The sequence below is a fragment of the Alligator sinensis genome, unplaced genomic scaffold, assembly GCF_000455745.1.
Source record: "Alligator sinensis unplaced genomic scaffold, ASM45574v1 scaffold577_2, whole genome shotgun sequence".
NCBI classification, from domain to species: Eukaryota; Metazoa; Chordata; order Crocodylia; family Alligatoridae; genus Alligator; species Alligator sinensis.
The window spans coordinates 269,192-286,900 of NW_005842704.1; the positions used below are offsets into that span (position 1 = coordinate 269,192).

The 17,709-nt window shown below is 40.5% G+C and overlaps 1 long non-coding RNA gene across 1 annotated transcript in view; it reads left to right on the top strand.

Annotated features, from left to right (window-relative positions):
• Positions 1 to 3,361: 3,361 nt before the first annotated feature.
• The window catches only part of LOC112551977, a 140,906-nt gene continuing 126,558 nt past the window's right edge, over positions 3,362 to 17,709 (top strand). Inside the window, exons 1-2 of the long non-coding RNA XR_003096336.1 lie at positions 3,362 to 3,465; positions 8,656 to 8,839. This is a non-coding gene — a long non-coding RNA (uncharacterized LOC112551977). The remainder of the gene's footprint in view (positions 3,466 to 8,655; positions 8,840 to 17,709) is intronic.

Sequence of the window (17,709 nt, forward strand, 5' to 3'; positions counted from 1 at the left end):
CTGTACCTCTCGTCCGTCCCTCCCTAACTGCTTGCAAGCTGCCTTTCCAGCACGCTTCATAGTGTGTTTGGTGTGCTGGAAAATCTTTGTGTTCTTCTGTAATGTAATATGTATTTATGTAATATATGTAGATAATTGTATGTATATATTTATGTAATAAATAAAATATAAATGTATGTAGGTGTTCCTGTATACGTTGTGTATTATAATATGCAATATATGCTGTGCTCTTCTGCACAGTGAATGGTATGCACACTGTGAGACAAAGCACAAATTTGTTTTCTGGGGAAAAAGAATCAAAATAGACTAACGAAAAAAAAGAGGATTTTTGGGAAGGAATAAATTAAAAGGAATTAATATAATAATAAAGGGTATTAGGAAAGGAAAAGGGATTGGAGCCTACTTGCTAGGAACAGGCTAGCAAGTAGGAAGTGATAGCCTTTCTGATGCTGCTGAGCTGCTTGAAGACACAGGTCAGTAAGCTGACATCAAATCACAGAGGAAGCTCAGTACAAACAATGCTTTTTATGCTGTTTTTCTGTCCCTCCCCCAGAGCACTGGGATTGGAAGGGACCTCAGGGGAGGATGACAGTCACTGGCCAGCTACACAGGTTTTCTGGTATTTATCATTTCTGATAATGAACAATAAATTATAAACAGGCCACTCTGCCCTTTCACATTCTGCTAATCAGAGGACCTAAAAATGAGTGTGTTCACCTTTCAATTTTGTATTGGAAAGAAACCTTTTAAGTATGTTGGAAAAAATATCCATGATCTCATGTCACCCAGTCCTGTTGGAAAGCTCCTGAAGACAAAACATTCTCATCTTGTTTATGTACATACGAAAATTGGTTGACCTCCTCATATTTATCTTCAGATTACATAATTTATTTAGAAAATAAAGTACTAGAACTATAATATATAACTTATTATGTACATTTTTATCATATACTTTGACCTTTTCATTATTCTGATATTGATCAGATGGTCATTTTCTTTCTTCGTCATTTCCTTTCTTCGCTTCTTCCCCCTGTATTTCTTTCAGACTGACTGTAAAAGCAGAATGGGGCATCCACTCAATCAAAACAGAGACTATTGAAAAGGTCAAGATCCTATGGTACATTGCCATCATCCTCAGAATATATTAGTCATTAAAATTCTGGTAACTCATTCATTTAACAAAGACTAAAATATGACCTTACGTGAGTGAGATTTTAATGTGTGGGAAACCACAAATTCTTCCTAATTTGTTCTTGCATTCTATAGTATGTTTAGCTACAGTATAAACTTTCACAATGGGTAAAATCTACTGACTTAAAGGAAAACTGGAATGTGTTTTTAATGCTGCCAGACCACATAGTACCTTTAAATGAGGGGAGCGGGTGAAATGGCCACCTGAATTTCTTGGCATTAAATTGACTTAAGCTCTATACATGTAGTGAATAGTTTAGTGCAAAAAGAAGAAGAATGGGAGGGGAAGGGAGGAAAATGGCTTGCAAGAATGGTAATTAGATTAATATAAAATTATGCTTAAAGTTTATAGATTAGTAAGACTTACCAACGTGGCCTATGTGCTATAGTAGTACCTGCACAGAAGTGGTATTTCAGCACTGTGACCTGCTTTTAGGTGGAGAGATGTAATTATTTTTTCTCACAGTCTGCCTGGTTGTTTTGACAAAGCATCTCTTAGATTCCACTTAAATACTTCAGATTAAGCCCTGAGGTAAGTGGGCAACTGGGCAACCTGTAGGAGGCACAAGGAGGAGGGAAGCAACAGGGGAGGCCTTCTCAGTCTTCCTGAGAAAGCAGGGCAAAAAGCTAGTTACTTCTAGTGCCTGTACACGTATGCATGGAGCTTGGGAAACAAGTGGGAAGAACTGGAGGTCCTTGCATAATCATGGAACTATGATGTGGTTGGAATAACAGAGACTTATTGGGTTAGCTTGTATGATCAGAGTACTGTCATGGATAGGTATAAACTGATCATGAAGGGCAGGCAGGGGGAAAGAGGAGGAGGAGTTGTGCTTTACATAAAAGAGCAGTATGATTGCTCAGAGCTCCAGTATAAAACTGGAAAATGATCTGCTGAAAGTCTCTGGGTTAGGGTCAGAGGGGAGAGCAACAAGGGTGATGTCATGGTGGGGGGTGACTATATACCCCTAGAAAAGAAATATGAGCTACCTGAGGCTTTCTTCAAACAGCTAGCAGAAGTTTCTTGTTCACCAGCCCTGGTTCTCATGGGGGACTTGAATCCCTGTGATATATGCTGTTCTTTAACATGTTCCTGATTTTAATCCTTTGCCTTTATTTTAAGCCCTCTGTTTTCTGTTTTTAAAGCTCATTTCCCTTCTTCAGTGAGTGTTAAAACATTGTACCTTTTAAATGTAGTCAGGGAAAAAGATCCATGGTATCTATATTAACATTTATTCCATAAAATTTGCTAAACAAGTGCTTCCATATATATAGATATATCCTATCTATATATCCTGTGTGTCAGGAGATCTGTTAAGGCCAGTTGATTAGATAGGAGAATAGGATAAAATCCTCCTACTACACTAAAGGAATTTTATTCCTTTATATCAGCGCATATAATTATATCAGACAAAATAGAAGACCAAAGTCCAATGTCTTCAAGTAAAAATGAAGTTGTAGTACTGTCTACCCAGCCACTTCTATTTTCTTTTTGCTAGTTTTGTCTACAATGATTTCTGTTTCTTAAATAGTGCTTTGGGCTAATTTGGGGGTTTATTGATATCAACAGGAATTTTGTCCTTGTCTTTAATGATAGTATATATTATTCGGTAAGTCTTTAATTTCTCATCTCTTTTTTAGAAACCAACTGTGTAGATATTTTGAAGTAAAATTTTACAATTACTTTGGTTTTCAGATATTTGGTACGTGATATTCTTTGATGTATACTTACTTCATACCTACACATAACTGCAAAAAGCTTACCAGAAAACATTCTTTATGGAAGGCTTTCCTAATGAGGACTTTGGATACACATTTTGAAGTGGCTAAAAGAACTCATTAAGTCATACCAATTAGCAGGATAAAAAGCTAAAATCTGATTAATAGGAGGAAATAATCTACAGAATATTCTTTTTTTCTTTTAAGTTAGGACTTTTGCTTTGTTCAGGATTTGCACAGTCCCTTTTCACCATTCATTTTATTGTCACAGAGAAAAGACATTTTATGATGCAATCCTTATGTTAGATGGCATTCATAACAATGAAATTCTATATTTTCCTCCTTTATAATTCATATTTCTTTGAACATTTAATAAAGGTCCAGTGAATGACAAATAATTATATTTTCCAAATCACCTGATTTTTCTCCACAAACAGTGTTGGAACCTACACTCACCGAAGGAACTACAAATACCACCAACCAACAGGAACCTTCATTGACCAAACCATCCAGCTGTTGTGGAAAACCAATCAGACCCATGCACCACCCACCAAGGTGAGTTTAGATCCCCATGCCCTCACAAATCCATCCATCCTCCTTGCACCATGGCCCCTCAGTCTAGTAACTCTAGTACAGTTAACAAGTGGACCAGAGAGAAAGTAGTGGATGACAATACCTTCTGTTGTGACATCAGGAATCAGAGGGTGCTCTGGTCAAGCCACCAAAACAAGGTGGTCTATGAATGGATTACAGAGAAAATGGCAGCTGGGGACATGTCATGCCTGGGCCCAGCGTCAGTCCAACTGCAAGGTATTAAAGCGGCGGTTTGCAAAGACACATACAGCAACCACATGTTAGGCACATGCAGGGTTATGTGCACCCATTGTGAGGAACTGTCCTACATCTTTGCTGTAAATGACATGGTCATATCTAAAAACGTGGTGAACACAGTGTCCCATGCTGCCCAGGATAGCAATGAGAACTCTGAAGTGCAGGTTAGTCCAAGATGTACAGATTAAATTGAAACAGAAGTGAACAGACCTTTACCTTTTGATTTGGGAAATGTAGCCATATGCCTACAGTGGTTCAGGCCAGAAGTTGGGGGGGGGGAGGGGGGCAGTGCTCGAACACAGCTCTCTGGCTGTGTGTTCACTGCCTCTTCCTGCTGCCCCTGAGGCCTCTGGAATTTGCAGTCCAGAATTACAGAAGCAAGACTGTGCAGGGTTGCTCATCATTTCCTCTTCTTGCTTCCAGGTGCCTCTGAGATTTGTAATCCACAGTTGCAGCCAGCAGTAAATTTGAGTGGGAGAAGGGGTTTTAACCCCCCTCCCTGACCCCAAAACCCAGTTGTGGTTTGCCTGGGGAAGGAATTCTCCCCCATAGATTGGGCTGCATCCCTAGCTGGGCTTGGACCCTCCCCACCCCATTGTCAGCCAGTTTGCAATGCTCCAGCTAGGGAGCAGAGGGGTGGGGACAGCCCTGCTCTCTGGAACAGACAGCATAGTCCCAAGTCTGGAAAGCATGCTGGGCTGTAATTTAATTTGAACCAGGAAGGGGTCTGGGACAGAAGTTTCATAAACCAGTTTCACCCAAGTAAGTCTGATACTACATTCAACTATGTTTATCTTAAACTAGTTTCAGCCATTTTGAAACAGGTTTATGTGCACTGAATTTCTATTCTGTTACAGGTTTAAACTATTTTCTGATCACTTAAACCAGTTTATGTGTAACTTCTGTCCATAGCCTGAGAGTCTGGAACTTCTTGCCCTCCCCCAGTGTTCAACATCCCAGCCAGCCATCTCCCAACATGGATTGGTGCCCCAGAGTTACTAGACCATGAGAGAACAGTGGGGATAGTAAGTATCACTGTTAGGGTTGGCTTAGGGGAGGTCAGGTTATGGTAATAGTTGGGTGAGGAGCTGGAGTTCTCAGTGACTTGCTGGACCCCTGGCAGTGGCTGAAATGTGACTCCCTCCTGCCTTTCCTCAACCCCCTGCAGAATTGCAGTTTGGGGCTGCACTGGACCTGCATAGCTGTGCTTAGGGACTGTCCTGCCATACCCCCTTTACTCCCATCCCCCTTGAAAGTGTGATGTGTTAATAGGTACAACTTTAAACAAAGTAGGTAATTTAAAGGAACCAACATTGTTTTTGTAGTGGTGTCACTATGACATTGTTAACCTTCATTGTTTTATGAGTCCCACTCAGTTAAATGGTCAATTAACTTAAACCTAATGCCTCATTTCTCCCGTTACCAGAAACACAATAGGAATACTCACTTTCCCATCCCCTTCAGCTTTTTACCTTGGCTCCTGCTCTGAGAAAGTATCATCAATGACCTTCACTCCTATGAAAACAAGTCATTAAAGGTAGATAAAGGACACTTTATTACAGGCAACATGTTGCAAGTCAGTTAGCAAGGAAATGAGAAAACAAACAGTTTTTGAATCATCAGGTCTGCTGTTAGGTCTAACAGTGCAGATAACTGTGGCAGTTCAGGTTTCCCTGTAAACCGTGGTTGTACTGTCTTAGACTCTTCTAAATGATGGTGCCAGCCCTGGAAAGCAGTCTGAGCTCCATCTGGTTCCCTCCATCTGGTTCCCAACTCAGTTTGTCACATCCAGGGCCATTTCACAATGGGTTATGGGGTGGACTAGGAGTACTGACGCTATGCAGGGTTGTGGAGGGGAGAAGGTGGCAGAAAACCCATTAAAGGTTTTTGGGGTCCTGATCATGATCCTTCAATACACTACAAATTTCATAGGGTTATGCACTCTTCACAAGAATAGTCTGCTAATCTCCATAAGGCAGAAATAAGCAGGGCAGGGAGATGCCTGCTCCTTTTGCATGCCATGTGCTTCCAACAGTGAAGTGGCCACCTGTCTTCAGCCTTTGTCATTTATTAGTTGATAGTTAAGTTAGTGATGGATTGATGGTCCTGCTCATGGCATCCCAGTCTGACTTTCATAGTGGAGGGTAAAGTACATCATTAGGCATTCCCTGACATTTCAGGCCAGAGCCAAATGCAATGGCGACCCATCTTAGTATACTTGTCCTCTCCACAAGTCAAAGTCACCAGGGACCACCATCTCTTGCAGTAAGAGGCAAGCAAAGACCATTGGATTCCCTCACATCAATGGATAAGTGCTGATTCCACTACAGAATGAGATGGATCAGGGTTTGGGGGCCATGCAGTTATAGACAAGGGGAATTAGGATGTCTTAAGTCAACAGATCATGCTCCACAGACTCCCTCATCCTGACTGGCCTGCTGTGTTTCACAAATTCTGTGATCACGGGCCCTAATTGTACAACAAGTCCTTGAAGTACCCTGTAGCTGCTTGATGGCTTCTCAAGCATGGCCACGTAACTCCCACTTCCTTGGCTCTTTAGGAAGCATAGGGGAGAGTGCACTTGTCATGTTGAGAGTTTTCGGGTGAAGAAGCCTGTCCACTGATCAGCAAGCTGAAACTGTTGATTGGGAGTTCTTCATACTATCAAGGTAACAGCAAATTTTAAAAAAATGAAATCCTGTTCATCCTCCTCTACTTTCAAGATGAACACCTACAAATAGTTGTGATGGCACCTTGGGACCAGAAAGTGGATGCAGTCAGAGACAGGTGCCCAGAAAGCTTCCAGGGAAAAGGAAAACCAGTGCCCACACAAAGATGGGCATCCCAGCTTCTGTGGTCTAGACCAACCACTACTATGTCACAGAAGCCAAATGACAGAGGGCGAAAGAGAGAATGTACCACTACCAGTGTCTGACAAAGATCAGAAATAGGATAAAGAAAGTTATTTTTCACTGCTATGTGTTTTGCCAGGTAGCATGCAGAGGTTGAAGAATTCTACATGACCATTGCTGAGCACACACACGAAATGCTCAGGGAGTCTATGAGGGTTGAGCAGGTTCTCATGGATTTCCTTTGCCTGTTTTGAACCTGCAGACAGGGGGCATCCTGGGTGCTTTCTGCATTGCAATTTAAATCACAAATGTGACTGTTCAGTGACTCCTGTGGGCACATGTCATTATCAGGCATCACTGTTCTACAAACCTCTGAACATTCAGAGAACTGTCTACAGTTTTGGCTGGGCTTTCACTATTCTATGCCGATTGACTCCAGCCCTCCTTCATAACTTTCACCTGAGCTTCAGCCCATGCCAGCAGCTGTTACTGTTTTCTCCCCTGCCCCGTTCTCTTTATATCTTTCCCTTCAATGTCCTCTTTCTTTACTTCTGTTCCAATTTAGTTTGTCCCCTTCAAACTAAACCCACCTTCAAAAGATGTGATGCTAACATCAAATTTTTACACCAATCCCACCGTTCAGTCTTCTAACATATTCTACATTTTCCCTAACTGTGTCTGTCTTGATTCTTTAGTGTCAGCATTTTGACTTAGAGATGCTTTGCTACTCTTTTTTGTACGGTGCTGAGCACAACTGGTCCCCATTCTTAGTTGTGAGTCAGTCATGAACATAATAATAATATAAAGCCACTGCAAATTGAAAAGTTGCATAAATTTAGCTATATGTCAGAATTTGTAAAGTATTGATTTTGACATAAAACATTGCTAAAGCTCCATTGCAATATAGTGAGACAAGAAGTTAGGCCATGTTTCTTTTAATTCAACAACTGACAACTCGTCAAGATGTCTGAAGGGAATACGTTAGGTCAAGGGTTTAGTTAGCTGTTGTCTCCCAGTGTTGTACTGTTGAATTCTTTGCAAAGGGAAATAAATTTAACAGGAAGTTGTATGCATTTTGCTTAGTGATGAAAACAGTGGATTTTATAGTGTCAAACTGATATTTTTATTAAAAGTTTTCTTTACCTTTAGAGAAATTTTTAATAAAAGTCAGTGTTGAATTCATACCTCCACCACAGAGGAGGACAGATGGACGTTTGGGAGGGGAAGCAAATAACAGGCAAAACCATGGCCTAAAACATCCTTAATGAACACTTTCTTTATTTTCCTTTTTGTTTTTCTGCATTTTAGTTTTGCTTTGAGCTCTAGCCACATCATATATGAAAATGGGATTAAACTTTTCAACAGAAAACAGGGAGGGATGCTGGACAGCTTCCAGATCATTAAATGATCAACTGTATCATTCAGCTAAATCAGTAGGGGAAAACATTTTAAAATAATGTAATTAAAAAGGAGAGGAGGAGAATACAGGTAGCATCACATTCAGTTCTGCTTGCGTTTCTGAAGGGCTGAGATATTTGAGACCAGATGGGCTGTCAGTATAGTCAGGCCTCACACTGGATCAATTGGAGATTTTAATTTTAATTTTCTCTGTTGTTGGTATTCACTTCTTGCTTCCCATTATGATAATATCGGTCCCCAGGGGAAACTTGCGAAGGTGATGGTAAGTTCACAGAAAGGACTGTCAAGATGTGTAGTGGGGAAATGTCAGCAAGGCTTAAGTAATAAATTAATCGTTTAATCCAACCGTGCCTGTCCTCATTAGGGAGAAAACTAGCTTTGCTTTTTACTTCTTGAGGTTAAAAAGAGAAATTGTTCTATGGCTCCTGAAACTTTCTGAAGGAGACTTGCTAATAAGTTTTCTGATCAAGTGTGTGTGTTGTGCATTGCAAAGCAAAAAACTGAGATCCAGTGCAGAAAATCTGAATGCATGAAAATTCAGTGAACTCTTATGCATGTTTATATATATCAAACATCTCTGCCCCTTGTAGCTCATGGATGTTTTTCTTGCTCTTCTCAGAAAATCCATTCCTCTCTTCCCCAGGTAAACCATCCCTTACTGACTGGATGTCAGGTAGGAGTGGAGAGAACAGCACATGAGGAGGACTGATGGTAATGCTAAGAGGGACAAGTGAATGAAGAAAGTGTGAATAATGAAAAATGAAGTTTTGTCATCATGAAGAATGAAGAAGAAATGGAGAACTAGGAGAGAGGGCTGAAGTATATGGGTGAGTAAGTTAAGGACAGGGGATGCTTGGAAAAGGGGGTTTTGTGGGAAATTAATGGAAAGTAGCAGAAAAAAGAGGTAAGAATGATGGTTGAGGCATGATATAGAGGAAATACAAATTGGAGTGAAGTCATAGAAGCAGAAAAACAGTAGGAAAGATGAGATGAAATGGGAGGAAACTAAGTTTAAGTACAACAAATAATGAAAGAATTAATGAAGCAATGGAGGGAGGGGAAAGAGATTGTAAGATGAAGATTGGACGGAATAATAGGAGGGGAGACAGAAGTAGAATGTTGAAACTGATGAAAGTGGTAGTATTTTTTATGTGCAATCGCAAGGGAGGAAAACAGATTCATGGTGTTCTTTAAATAATTAAATGCATTTAAATGCTGCTTTATAAAATGTTACAATATAATATGTAGACATTAGATTAAGTGAATAACACATCTGCAAAAAGTTTTTATGTTGTAAACTTAATGGAAATAAAAATCTGGTTCTGATATTAAGATCTCCACCTCAGTAACAGAGAATTTCTAACTGCTTGTACCATATATATATTTGCCCGTTTCTTTGTACTTTATGATGTCTCGCATTTTATTTCGGTTTGTCACCTGTAATATTAGTTATGGATTAGCTTGGTTTTCTGTTCCCAATAAGTAAATACCCCTGCTGCATAGCTTCATTCTAGATTCAAATATAAATTTGAATTTAAATTTGAATCTGCTGTGAGCCAAATATGGAATATGGCCCAAGCAGTAAAACATTTGATTTTGATCGGAGTTTAGATTTGTACTTCCAGAGAGCCTGGGAAGGAATGGATCCAGAACTCTTGCTCAGGTTTGACCTCACTTCTAACTTTCAATTTGTGATCACTACATCTCTCCTTAGAAATGTGCTTTGTATTGAACATTTGATTGTGACAGCCATTCTGCTACTGCACCTCCTAGTAAGGCATTTACACCAATCTCTCTGGGCACATCTACACATGCACTTTACTGCACTGTAGATTAATTTACTGCTCAGTAAAGCAGTCTACACATGCACAGCAATTGGGCCAGTGTAAACTAATTTACAGCATCGTCAGATAGTTAGATGCTAGGTGCTATCTGACAGTGGAGTATATCATTCAATTACATTAATTCCATGTGTAGATGAGCCTTCTTATAATGTTATATTAATCTGACTTTTCTCCCATTCCTTGGAGACAGACAGTACTCTGAAGTTAGTTATAGTGTTTTCTTGAGTGCTGTTTTTAACTAGGATTGTTTATGTCATTCTTCTGAAGACAAGTGCTCTTAGGAGGAGGAAGTGATTTTTTTTTTTTTTTTTTATAGGAGCAGAGGCAGTATTGTTTCTACACAGTCCTACAGTACTTTGTGATGAAGAGCATGATAGGTTAGCAGAACAGAGCATAACTTTTATACTTTAGACTGTTGAAGTTAGAATCTCACAAGATTTTGTACATGTTGTGGTAGACTTTGTGTGTTTTAAATGAATCCTGTTGTCTTTGAACAGTCCCAGTTCTTCTGCAAGTTCATGGTTAGATACAAGGAAAAAAATTGTGGATAGAAGTTGGATATAGATTTTCAGTATTCTTATACATAAGGCAAAGAAATAATCTATCTTGGTTTTCTTTTTTATTGTTCCATTTAAAACTGATGCCATCTTAAGTATGTTTGTTTGTGTGTTTATGTGTATGTATCATTTTATGTATGTGTAGCCATACACAAATAATGTGTGTGTGGGGGTATTGTGTTTGCGTGTAAAAAATATGTGGGTGTGCATACGCACACACAAACACACACACATCACACACACACATGTAAAATAGTGAAACTGCAGTCAAGTACTCAGATATTCCAAACATAGGAATGGAATTACCAATTACAATGATTGTACAATCTTAATATAGCCCCTTGTACATAGGTGTTATACCTTTAAATATATTTTAACATACTATATTATTTTCCTTGCAGAATGAGATATGTTTACTTAATGCGAAGGTACTAAATATATATTTTATCTCCCACACATTTTTCAGTGTGTGTAAACTTGTAAAATAGTAATGCTTAGTGCTCAACCCTACACTGAGGACAATGCCTGTACCATTGCCATGGTGCTAGGCAGTGCCATACTGAGAGAGAACATATTTGCTCTACATGTGCAACTTCCTGACCTGGGTGTAGCATAGCCACTTTTGGGGTAGTTCAGTGGTTTTCAAACTGTGTTCTGTGAAAACCTGGGGTTTCACTATAGGCCATCAGGAGTCCCTTAAAAAGACTGTGGGCAATAGCAGAGCCAGCCAAGAGGTTGTCTGGCTCCACATCAGCTCACAGGATAGGGACTGAGGCTCTAAAGCAGAAAATGTCATAGAACCCTTTCATATCACTTCAGCAATTTTGCATACCATGTGGTTAATAGGCAGAATGCACTGGTATACATGTAAAACTCACCAAGATGGTTTATACTGCTTTTGAATTTGGAGAAAATGGGTTTATCTACATGTGCACATTACTGCAGGTTTGACTAATTAGCTCTGCAGTAAAGTATCACAGTCTGTATTAGAGCACAGTAAACTAATGAACTCTGCTATAGGATAGTACTGCATAGGACAAGTACTATCCTACCCCGGAGTACTTACGTGTGCCTAAATGCATATGTAGACTGTGACTGGAGATGGCTGAGGCATGACGGTCTAGGATGTGGGGGCTGCCTACCAGCTACCCCCTCACTGTAGCTCCCTTGTGCCCCAGTCAGCTCTGACATGGGCCACCTGTAGCCTAACCCCTGGGAGCCCTGTTCCAGGTCAGCTGCTCCCAGGTGCAACATCTTCTCATATGTAGGACTGCCCCAGCTACAATTGTTGTGGTCCCAGGAACACATGAAGACACTGCACCCAGGAGCATTAGACTCTGGTGTGAGCTGTGCCGGAGTTTATTCAGGTGCACAAATTTCACATGTAGATGCACCTAGTGTGTGCAAAATGTATGCAGTGTATCTCAGTATGGCATTGCCTGGCACTGTACTTGAGCAGTATCCCTTTTCTTCTTTGGCTATCCCTCAATAAGAGAATGAAGTCTGGCCCAGGGGGAGGGCAGTATATAAATACCCTGAAGACATTTTAAATAATTGCTTCATAAACTTTTCTATAATGATTCTCACTATGGTATCAGAATACTTCAAATACAATAATTTTCTCTTTGAAATACCCTTGTGTTTTATCCCTATTTTACAGATAGAAATTTGAGCCACAGAGAAAGTTAGAAGAATGAACTCATTTAGAATGCATAATAATACCTAGGAGTGCATTTTTCATATGTTCGCATTGTATAGCTTAGTGGGGGCAAAACTTTTTGGCAGGCATACCACAAATTAGCCTTGTGCCCTCCCCAAGTGCTACTCTAATCTCCTTACCCTGCTCAATTTGCTGCTTTAATTTCTGCTCTCAGACTTGTGCTCCATGCCTAATTTGCTATTTTGCCTTCTGCTTCCTGATCTGTTAGCTGAGTTTATTGTCCCCTGCTTCTCACCCCAAATCTACTGCATGCCAGACAGAGGTGGCCCATGCCACTTGTGGCACCTCTGCTGCAGGTTGGCCACCTCTGGTATACCCCTTTACACACCTAGTGTGAGAGGGGCAGTGAAAGCCTCTCTAAGGGGTCCCAGACCCCCACCCCATGCACCCTGGTACTCACTATAGGGATCCTGAAGAGCAGCAGCCAGGAGGAATCGTGGGTGGTGGCCCTGCAATTCCGGAGCTGCCTACAGCTGCAGATCAGCGAGGGACATGGGTGAAGCCTCTGGAAACCACGAGCTGCTCAAATAGCAGCCAGGAAAATAGCTGAGTGGTGGCGAATGGCAGGAGGAAGGAACACCGACCCGGAGACACTGGCGGGGAAAAAAGAGAACACCGACCCAGAGATGCTGGGGGAGGAAGAAGAAGACGCCAACCTAGAGATGCTGCAGGAGGTAGAAGAGGAAACTGACCCAGAGACTCTGGCAGAGGGAAGAGAGGACATCAACCCAGAGATGCCAGAAGTAAGGAAGAGGATTACCCAGCTGAAGGCAAGGGGGCTGGGAACCAAGGACCCTGGCACAGGATGCGGGAGGCACTGGCAGGGAGCAGTTACCCCACATGGGAGGCATGGTGAGGAGGCATGAGGAACCCAGCGTGGGAACCACACACCCTTCCAAGCCGGGGAAGACCAGGAGCGACTCCAGGTCAGCTGGGGGCCAGTGCTGGCCAAACTGAGGAGCCGGACCAGGGTGGGGCACGGAATGGTGGCCCACTCCCAGTCACTCGGGGCGCATGGACAAGAGGGTTCCTCATCTGTTCCTTCAAGTCTCTTTGTTCCTTTGGCCTATAAAAGGGGCACTGAGAGACGAGATCCCAGGGGGGCCCTCCGGTGGAAATCTGGTGTTTATTTGTGTCAATTTTTACCGGAAGCCCTGGCTAGCCCAAGACAGGGCTGGCTTATATGCACTAACTGTCCTGAAGTCAAAGAACCAGCTGTGGTGAAGGGCAAACTGACCAGGAAGGCCCAACCTACTTGCAGGTGGGCAAGTTGTGCGAAGAGGGGAAGTCATCCAAGGGGGCGCCTGCAGAGGATAGTATCCATCCTGGCCATGGATGTGATAAGGGTGGGGTAAAGGGAAGGTTTGGAGCCCCACGAAGCAAGAACAGGAATTGAGGTATCATCATCCTTGGGGGCCACCTGAAGGGAACTGCCTCCCCAACAAGAACATAGAATTCATGGCAGGTGAGTAAAGGGCAGCACCCATACTACCCAGGTGGCATCCGAGCTCAAACCTCACCCTAACGTTGCGTGGGGGCAAGGCACCCAGTAAGAGAAGTCCAAAGCCTTATAACACCTTCCAGGGACACCTAGTCATAGATGTCTCTCATTACACCTGTAGCTGTGAGTACTTAAACACTTCTGCAAATCAGAAACTGGGGTCTTGTTTTGAGGTCTTAGGACATGGAGGACACACAATTAGTGGTCATCTATGTAAAGTCTGGTTTATATGATTTGCCTAAAATCACATAGAAAGTCTGTGGAAAAGGCAGGGATAGAATTCAGTTTTCTGTCAGACAGTCCTTTTTTTTCCAGTCTTTTCTCTTCCCCTGCCTCTTTTACTGCATATTTCCCAACACAATGTAACTACTTTCACCTGCGTAAAAGAGGGCAGCTCTGAGGGATTCGTAATGATGTGATCTAGAAAAGCCACTTTATCAGAACTGGTTGAAGCAAATCAACAAAAAATAATATGAAAAAACAATTAACTTTTAGCAAGTCTTTAGTCAGTTCTACTTTATAAGAAATTGGGATCCTTTCTGTGAATACTTATAAAATTAGTATTTTTTTCTTTTTTAGAGACTGCTAATTTTTAGTGAAAATATGTCAGGGACCAGGGTATTTTGCTTATAATATCTTTTTAAAATGTAATTTCATTTTTTCACAATATTTTATTGGGTTTTTTTTCTTTTTTCCCCTCCTCTGTCATGTGCAAGTGCATACATGCACACACACAACCCCAACATATTTTAACTCTTTACAAGTGTCTTTTATTCTTTACTAGTTTTCATACTCAAGGTGTGCTCAGTTTATTGCCAAATATCTAAAGGAGTCAGTATATAATCATTCTCAGAGAATTTCCTTATAGTAATGGTAGAGCTGGGAACATATTGTGAAGTCCTTCCAATGGAGAGATGGTAGCATCATTTTTTTTTCTGTGAACGTATCAGGTATTACATAGTTTCTGCTGAAAATTATGAAAATGCAGCTGCCATTTCATTTATTACAACCTCACACCTTCTTAATAGTAAATATTTCTTCCTAAGATACTTCCAGCTTTTGAAATGAACTTACAATATGCTACCATATATGGTAAATTAAATAAGTGGTAGTGAGGACTGCCCAGTTAACACAACAGTTCTACTCAGTAACACATTTCCTTATGCTATAAGAACAAAAAGGAGAAACCATAGAAGAGCTGTTTAGTTTAAATTTTTTCCCAGTAGGTGACAACAGTTAAGGGATGGTATAAATTCTTCCCAGATGTCTCTTCATTATTAGCATACCTAGGAAAATATTCAACTCTGGCATGAGTTCCCATGGAAAGGAAGTAAAGGCTCTCTGGGTAGATGTGTTATCTTTTATTAGACCAACTGAGTAGTTGGAAAAATGCTCTTTGCAAGCTTTTTGAAATAATATAGGAACTGTCACTGGGATGTCTTGTATTTTCAGTCAGACTTTTCTCTAAGGTTTTTCATAATGAATGTATTGTTGGTGAATATAAAAAAAATAGTCATGGTAGATTTGTTGAGTTATATAATGTTGTGTATGTTTCCTTTATAGAGTAATCATGCAGGAGGTAATGAAGGGTGTGACAGTGAATAGGCTGTTGCAGAGGGATTAACAAATGCCACATAAAGAATGGCACAAAACAATAGTTTTAGATTAGGGTGCACAACAAATGCTTTCTTTCACTCCTTCAGGCCATGAATACTGGGTAGGTGGTAAAGACACAGGGATATGTGTCATTCCTAGTAGCACAGCACACAATGCAGGGCTTGCAAGCTAAGTACAGGGAAAGGTGTCTGTTTTGCTATAATAGATGGAGCTGAGTGTGTATCCAGGGTGGAGTTTTTGCCTGTCTAAGGCCATAAGCTTTCCTATCTCACTGTGAGGTTCTGTGCTTCCTTTCTGTAGGATAGGGGTATAAATACTATAGTCTGGGGATATACATACCTGAAAACTCCACTTTTTTTTGTGTGTCATTGGTTCCACCTACAAATTAAGCTCCGATCATTGGAGTCACCAAAATTTGGTGCCACTTGCTGTAGATGATAGGATCATAAAGAAGTAGGGCCGGAAAGAATCTCACAATATCATCTAGTCCAGTCCCCTGTTCAAGATAAATTCATCCTAGCCAGGTGTCTGTCTAACCTGATTTTGAAAATTTCCAAGCATGGAGATTTCATACTTCTCTAGGTAGCCTGTTCCAAAGCCTGACTACCCCAAAATCAGAAAGTTTTTCCTAATCTCCAGACTAAATATCCCCTGCTGCAGTTTGAGCCTGTTGCTCCTAGTCCTGTCCCCTACAGCCACAGAGCAAAGCCCATCTCTATCCTCCCTATGATTGCCCTTCATGTATGTGAAAACTATTATCAAATCAAATCTGTACTGGCTCTTTGATCTTGGCTCTCTCTTAATTGGTCTTCAGTATGTCCACAGGTTCTGTGAGGCTCCTTAGGACTGGTCCCAGTCTTAGCAGAGTAATAAACTAAGATGTAGCATTTCCCAAAAATGATCCACCTGTGGCACCAAAATGAGATGTCACTCAAAGTGAAATAAGCAGATAGATGACCATCCCAGCTCTCTTACATAAGGAATTAAATAGTTAAAAGTGTTGACACTTAAATTATCTTCCTTGGATGTCTGACTTAATGTGTCAATGAGATGGATGGTATAGTTCACACCTTTTGGAGCTGTTCAAGACTGACTATATTCTCACATAGACATGCCTTTATCAAATATATTAACGCCATGGACACATGAATGGAGAAGTTAACCTTGAGGCATAAACCTAAAGCAAATCACACTGGGACAGTTGTGCACAAATAAACAGGTTTTGCATTTTGAAAGCATGAGAAAACTGTCTTTGATTTGTCTTGGGGCACATATGCACTTGTGAAAGTGGGGTTACATCACTTCTAGGGGGTGTATTGTGCTCAGTTTTTTAAAATTAGGACAGCTTGATTTCTAGTAGGTTAACTCATTCTTGTGTCTAGGTCCTTAGTTTTTCCTGTAACTGTAACAGCTAAAGAAAGAGAAAGAGAAAGAGAACGCTGAGGCTCTTCAGAAGAAAACTAACTTAAGAGATGCTGTTAGGAAGTATGTTCATATATCAACTGATTATAGTTCTTAGATCTTCTTTCCTTGCATTCTCTTCATTTGTCATCTTTACCTTTCCTAGTTTCACCAGCTTTCCCCCCCTTCATCCATATTTCCACATTTTTCAATCCTGCTTCCCTCTTTTGAACTAGTTTTGTCTTGTCTCCCTCTCTACATTTCTTATTCTCATATTCCTGCTTTATATTCTCCTCTTGTTTTACTACTATCCTTTTATCCACTATCCTCTGTTTTCTATACCAAATATTGGGAACTTTTTTCTTACACTATTGGGAATAGAAAATTCTTCACTGTTTACCAAAGACTTTTGTCTGGATGAATTTAAAAATTGAGATTTATAGTGATAAATTGTTTTCTGTTTTGTTTTATTGTTTTTTCCTGATTTAAAGCTCATTTGAGTCATATTTGGACTTTATACTTCACCATCTTCAAGATTCAGATGGTAGTAAATATCCATACAAGTTTATTTTTCAGAAGTTTCACTCATGTGCCTACAAAAGTGACATAAACATTATAGATTGCAAAAATGCTAATTACCTCAGTATAATTGGTACTACTGATTGTATCTATGTAGCTTCAAAGGCCCAGCTTCCTCAGAAGAAAATAAAAGAAAGAATATTCTGACAGTGATTGTTTTAAAATGATACAGCTGTTTGTGATGGTTAGTGATATGTCTTTAATATTGAAATTACCACAGATTATGCTGCATCTCAGAGCATGTATATTCCGAATGCAGACTTTCATAACTGATGATGAAAAGCAACCAGGAATTATTCAAGGTACTTTTAAATAGCTCTTTTAAAAAATATCTGCAGAAGATCCATTTAAAAGCTGCCATCTTCTACTGGGGGCGTCTATACATGCAATTAATGTAAAGCAAGAAACCCCAGAGCTGTTTGAGCTGGAGCAAACTGCTCCCAGGTGATGTGTCTACACACATGCCCAAGACAGCAGG